The 6,598-nt window shown below is 40.5% G+C and overlaps 1 non-coding gene across 1 annotated transcript; it reads right to left on the bottom strand.

Annotated features, from left to right (window-relative positions):
- Nucleotides 1-5,766: 5,766 nt before the first annotated feature.
- Nucleotides 5,767-5,873, bottom strand: LOC112774492 (small nucleolar RNA R71). The gene has a single exon (XR_003188980.1). It is a non-coding gene; the product is annotated as a small nucleolar RNA R71 (small nucleolar RNA).
- Nucleotides 5,874-6,598: the final 725 nt, after the last annotated feature.

Here is a 6,598-nt window from a genome sequence, read left to right as displayed (position 1 = left end):
AGATCAGGATGTCTACAGATTATTATTGTTTCCATTTGCTGTAAAAGATCCAGCTAAGAGGTGGTTAAATAACTAACCCACAGCAAGCATAAGAACATGGAAACAGTTATCAGACAAATTCCTGAATCAATATTTCCCTCCAAAAAGGATGACACAACTAAGGCTGGACATCCAAGGCTTTAAACAAGAGGATAATGAATCTTTTTATAATGCCTGGGAGAGGTACAGAGAGATGCTAAGGAAATGCCCTTCTGAAATATTTTCAGAATGGGTGTAGTTAGACATCTTCTACTACGGGCTTACAGAAAATGCCCAGATGTCTCTAGACCACTCAGCTGGTGGATCTATACACATGAGAAAGACAATTGAAGAGGCTCAAGAGCTCATTGATACAGTTGCTAGAAATCAGCATCTGTACTTAAGTAGTGAGTCCTCCTAAAAGAAGAGGCTAAAGCACTATCCACTGAACTTAGCCCTATAGAACAAGTTGTTGAACTCAATCAGCAATTGCTTCTTATAACAAAATAGTTAGCAGAATTTAAAGAGATGCTACAAGACACTAAAAATGCCAACAAGAATATGAAAGCACAATTGAACCAGACAAGACAGCAACTATCTAAACAGATAATAGAAGAGTGCCAAGCTGTTCAGTTAAGAATTGGGAAGACATTGAATATCTCAACTCAAGTCAGCAGAAAGCCAAGGAAGGAACAACTGACAGAGGATAACTAAACCACTGCCCAAAATCCTTCTGAGGATGGTAAGAGCCCAGAGAAGAATGATTCTGGCGTTCAAATGACAGAAAAGGTAAAAAAATTGGCATTAAACGCCCAATGGATGGCAAGTTCTGGCGTCCAAATGCCAGAAAAGGGTGGAAATCTGGCATTAAACGCCCAAAAAGCACCCAATTCTGGCGTTTAAATGCCAATGGGGGATCAGACACCTGCAAGTGCTGATAACAACCCCCTTAAGCAGGCTTCTCCAACCACTTCTGTAGGAAGTAAACCTGCAGCAACTAAGGTTGAAGAATATAAAGCCAAGATGCCTTATCCTCAGAAACTCCACCAAGCAGAACAGGATAAACAATTTGCCTGCTTTACAAACTATCTCAGGACTCTTGAAATAAAGATTCCATTTGTAGAGGCACTTGAGCAAATACCCTCTTATGCTAAGTTCATGAAAGAGATCTTAAGTCATAAGAAGGATTGGAGAGAAACTGAAAAGGTTTTCCTCACTGAAGAATACAGTGCAGTCATTCTAGAAAGCTTACTAGAGAAACTTAAGGATCCCGGAAGCTTTATGATACCATGCACATTAGAGGATGCTTGTACCAAGACAGCTATATGTGATCTTGGGGCAAGTATCAACCTAATACCTGCATCCACTATCAAAAAGCTTGGTTTGACTGATGAAGTTAAACCAACCCGGATATGCCTCCAACTTGCTGATGGCTCCATTAAAATTCCATCAGGCATAATTGAGGACATGATTGTCAAGGTTGGGCCATTCGCCTTTTCCACTGACTTTGTAGTGCTGGAAATGGAGGAGCACAAGAGTACAACTCTCATTCTAGGAAGACCTTTCTAAACAACTGGGCGAACCCTCATTGACGTCCAAAAATGGGAGATAACCCTGAGAGTCAATGAGGATGAGTTTAAGTTGAACGCTGTCAAGGCTATGCAGCATCCAGACACATCAAAAGACTGCATGAGCGCTGATATCATTGACTCCCTAGTGGAAGAGGTCAATATAACTGAGAGTCTCGAATCAGAGCTAGAAGACATTTTTAAAGATGTTAAGCCTGATCTGGAGGAACCAGAGAAAATAGAAGAACCTCTGAAAACTCCTCAGGAAGAGGAAAAGCCTCCTAAAACCGAGCTCAAACCACTACCACCATCCCTGAAATATGTATTTCTGGGAGAAGATGACACTTTTCCTGTGATCATAAGCTCTACTTTGGAACCACAGGAAGAGAAAGCATTAATTCAAGTGCTAAGGACACACAAGATAGCTCTTGGGTGGTCAATAAGTGATCTTAAGGGCATTAGCCCAGCCAGATGCATGCATAAGATCCTATTGGAGGATGATGCTAAGCCAGTGGTTCAACCACATAGGCGGCTGATAAACCCCATATTTAGGGTTTGTCTTGTGTTGAATTTAGAGGGTTTTGATAACCTTTCCTCACATTTATTCAATGAAATAGCATGGTTTTATAAATTCTTCTTTAATTGTGCTTTAGGGTGAAAACATGTTTTTAGGTCTTAAAATAGCTAAATCTAATTTACCTTTGATTCAATTAGATACCTTGATATGTTTGTTAAGTGATTTCAGATTTAGGAGGCAAAGATTGGATCAAGGGAATGAACGAAAAGCATGTAAAAATGGAGAGCTCATGAAGAAATGAAGGAATCGCAAAAGCTGTCAAGCCGACCTCTTCGCACTTAAACGACCATAACTTGAGCTACAGAGGTCCAAATGATGCGGTTCCAGTTGCGTTGGAAAGCTAACATCTGGGGCTTCAAAATGATATAAGATTTGCCATAGTTGCATGATGCCGGGGCATTTTGGTCAGTTTCACTGACCTTTTCTTTACTGTTTTAGGGTAGTTTCATGCATTTTCTTAGGAAATAAGCAAGTTTTGGGTAGAATTTCACTTACATCTTGATTCGAGCAAACATGGTTCGCTTTACATGGTTTCATGAGAATTATGCATGAATTATATGACAAATTAGATGATGCATGTCTCATGATGTGGATTAGAACTTTGATGCACTTTATTGCTTGATTTCAGGACAAAGGAAGCAAGAAAGAACCACGTTAGCAGCCACGTTAGTCTAACTAACATGACCACTAACGTGGAATGGGAGCTAGCTTGCAACGTTAATGAGAAAAGTAATCGCCAATAACGTCCTCGAAGCCATCATAGCCCACGTTAAGAGTCACGTTAACTAAGTTAACGTGAACTCTAACGTGGAAGAAAGAAAGTGGAGCCAACGTTAGTGACACTCACCTTTGTCACTAACGTTGGACCAAGCTCATATTGGCCACGTTAGCCTCCACGTTAACTTAGTTAACGTGTACTCTAACGTTGGGAAACAAAAGAGTGGCCAACGTTAGTGACACTCATCATTGTCACTAACGTTGGGCTAAGCCACCTTGAGCTATGTTAACTCCTACGTTTACTTAGTTAACGTGGAAGCTAACGTAGAGAAAGCAATCAATCGCCAACGTTAGTGACACTCACCTTTGTCACTAACATTGGAATGAGCCACAATGAGCCACCATGAGCCACGTTAACTCCCACGTTAACTAACGTGGAAGCTAACGTTGAGGATAGGATGATGAGCCAACGTTAGTGACACTCACCTTTGTCACTAACGTTAGAGATGGCTATCATTACCACGTTAGAAGCCACGTTAACTTAGTTAACGTGGACTCTAACGTGGGAAGAAGGGGCACCTTGGAACGTTAGTGACAAAGGTAAGTGTCACTAACGTTCTCGAAGGATTGGCAAGCCTACGTTAAGATCCACGTTAACTAAGCTAACATGGACTCTAACGTAAGGGGAAGGGAGGACTCTCAACGTTATTGGAAAAGGTGAGCCCCAATAACGTGTGCGAAGGACCAAGAGGCAACGTTAGTGGTCACGTTGGTGCCACTAAAGTTGAAGTTAACATGGATCATCCCTGGGTGAGGAACGTTAGTGAAAAAGGTGATTGCCACTAATGTTCTCGAACCTACACTCTCACTTAACGTTAACGCCACTAACATCCTGAGCTAAACACCCTGCCTACTTCACACTTTCTCTCTGCAAGTAAAGCTAAGCCCACTGAAGAGTATAACTGCTTCAAACTCAAGATCCAAAGGCCCATATCCAAGACTTGAAGAACCAACTAGAAGATCAGAAGAGTAGTATATATAGGGGTAGTTTTGAATTAGAAAGCAGCTTTTGGGGGATGGAAAATTGAGAACTACTCTCTGTATAATTTACTTTCTCTGCACTTCTAGTTCTAGTTTTCATGATGTATTCTCCATCTTTGTTTTCCATTTCCAGAGCTATGAACAACTAAACCCCTTTCATTGGGTTAGGGAGCTCTGTTGTAATTTGATGGATCAATACTAGTTTTCATTACTCTTCTTCTATATTTTCTCTTGATTTTACTAGAAAGCTTTCAATCTTCATCCAATTGGGTAGTTATCTTGGAAAAGAAGCTATTCATACTTAGATCTCTTCTGAACCTTGGAAGAGGAATGAAGAGATCATGCTAGAAATGCTTTCTTATGTTGGACCAAATTGGGTTTGGTTGGGTATGGTGACTATAATCCTACCAACACTTGATTTGGGAATGCATGTGGTATAATCAGTGACCATACTTCATCTCTTCTCATGAGCAATTGACCAAGGAATTGGCTATTGATCAAGATTTGAGAGATTGAATTGCCAAGGAATTGGAATTCGATCACTTAAGATTGCCAAGGAGATCAATGAATGCATTGATTGAGGAAGAGAAGAAAATGAACTTGATCCGGAGAATGCAACATCTCCTAAGCCCAATGAACCCCCATTTCTGATCTTATCCATTCTCTTTAATTTCTGAAATTTACTTTTATGAGCATCTTCTCCATTCCCATTTATAATTCTGCAATTTACTTTCCGTCATTTACTTTCAGCTCTTTACTTCCAGCATTTACAATTTCTGCTATTTACTTTCCCGCCATTTAATTTCCTGCAACTCTCAAACCAAATTCTGCTTCGCTCAACTAGAACATTCCTCTAATTAAAGTTGCTTGACCAATCAATCCTTGTGGGATTCGACCTCACTCTATTGTGAGTTTTTACTTGACGACAATTCGGTATACTTGCCGAAGGAAAATTGTTAAGAGACAAGTTTCCGTGCTATCAAGTTTATGGCGCCGTTGCCGGGGATTGATTTTGTATCAACAATGACTAAATTGGAGGATAACTAGATTGAGCATTTTTCTTTTTAATTTCTGTTTGAGTTGATTACTTTCAGTTTTAGTAATTTTTCTCCCTTCCCCCTACTCCTTTTTCTTAGTTATTTACCATTCAGTTCACTAACCCACTAACTGTTTGATATATTGCATCACTCACACTAACAGCAATTTTAACAAGAGTACTTTCTGCATCTATTTCCTTGCTTGTGCCTTGTTGGTTGTATGACAGGGAGAAGAAGCGGGGCTTCAACTTCCTTTGATTCTGAACCTGAGAGGACCTTCCGTAGATTAAGGAGGGAAGCAAGAGGAAAGAGAGTAGTTGGTGCTGAGGAAGAGGAGGAGTACTTTGAACCAGACATGGATGAAAACATGGAGAACCATCATGAAGAAGAGGCTCACAACCATGGCAGAGAAGGTCCAGCGCATCAGGCTGGACAAGAGAGAAGAGTTCTGGGTTCTTACATCAACCCAAACCCAGGAAACTGTGGAAGCAGCATCCAAAGGCCAACCATACATGCCAACAACTTTGAACTAAAGCCACAGCTCATCACCTTTGTTCAGAACAATTGTTCATTCGGAGGAAGTGTCCAAGAAGACCCCAATCAACATCTAACCACCTTCCTGAGGATATGTGATACTGTAAAGTCTAATGGTGTTCATCCTGACACCTATAGACTACTTTTGTTCCCTTTCTCACTTAAGGACAAGGCATCTAAATGGCTGGAATCCTTTCCAAAGGAGAGTTTAGCAACCTGGGAAGATGTGATGAACAAATTCTTGGCAAGATTCTATCCTGCTCAACGGATCAACAGGCTGAGAGCTGAGGTGCAAACATTCAGGCAGCAGGATGGTGAGACTCTATATGAAGCATGGGAGAGGTTTAAGGACCTGACAAGAAGGTGTCCACCAGATATGTTCAATGAATGGGTGCAACTACACATTTTCTATGAAGGCCTCTCTTATGAATCAAAGAAGGCAGTAGACCATTCATCCGGAGGATCTCTGAACAAAAAGAAGACCATTGAAGCAAGAATGTTATTGAAAGAATGATGACAAAGAGACATGTTATTTGATAATCTAAAAAATCATAAAAATGATTCTTGAAGCAAGAAAAAGCAGCAAAGAACAAAGCTTGCAGAAAAAATAAAAAGAAAAAAAATAGGCAAAAAAAAATAGAAAGAAAAAGCAAGCAGAAAAAGCCAAAAGCTCTTAAAACCAAGAGGCAAGAGCAAAAAGCCAATAACCCTTAAAACCAAAAGGCAAGGGTAAATAAAAAGGATCCCAAGGCTTTGAGCATCAGTGGATAGGAGGGCCTAAAGGAATAAAATCCTGGTCTAAGCGGCTAAACCAAGCTGTCCCTAACCATGTGCTTGTGGCGTGAAGTTGTCAAGTGAAAACTTGAGACTGAGCGGTTAAAGTCAAGGTCCAAAGCAAAAAAAGAATGTGCTTAAGAACCCTGGACACCTCTAATTGGGGACTTTAGCAAAGCTGAGTCACAATCTGAAAAGGTTCACCCAATTATGTGTCTGTGGCATTTATGTATCCGGTGGTAATACTGGAAAACAAAGTGCTTAGGGCCACGGCCAAGACTCATAAAATAGCTGTGTTCAAGAATCATCATACTAAACTAGGAGAATCAATA

The sequence above is a fragment of the Arachis hypogaea genome, chromosome 18 (genome assembly GCF_003086295.3).
Source record: "Arachis hypogaea cultivar Tifrunner chromosome 18, arahy.Tifrunner.gnm2.J5K5, whole genome shotgun sequence".
Lineage (NCBI taxonomy): Eukaryota > Viridiplantae > Streptophyta > Magnoliopsida > Fabales > Fabaceae > Arachis > Arachis hypogaea.
Note: the sequence above shows the minus strand (reverse complement) of the source record. Positions and strands in the feature narration are given on the sequence as shown.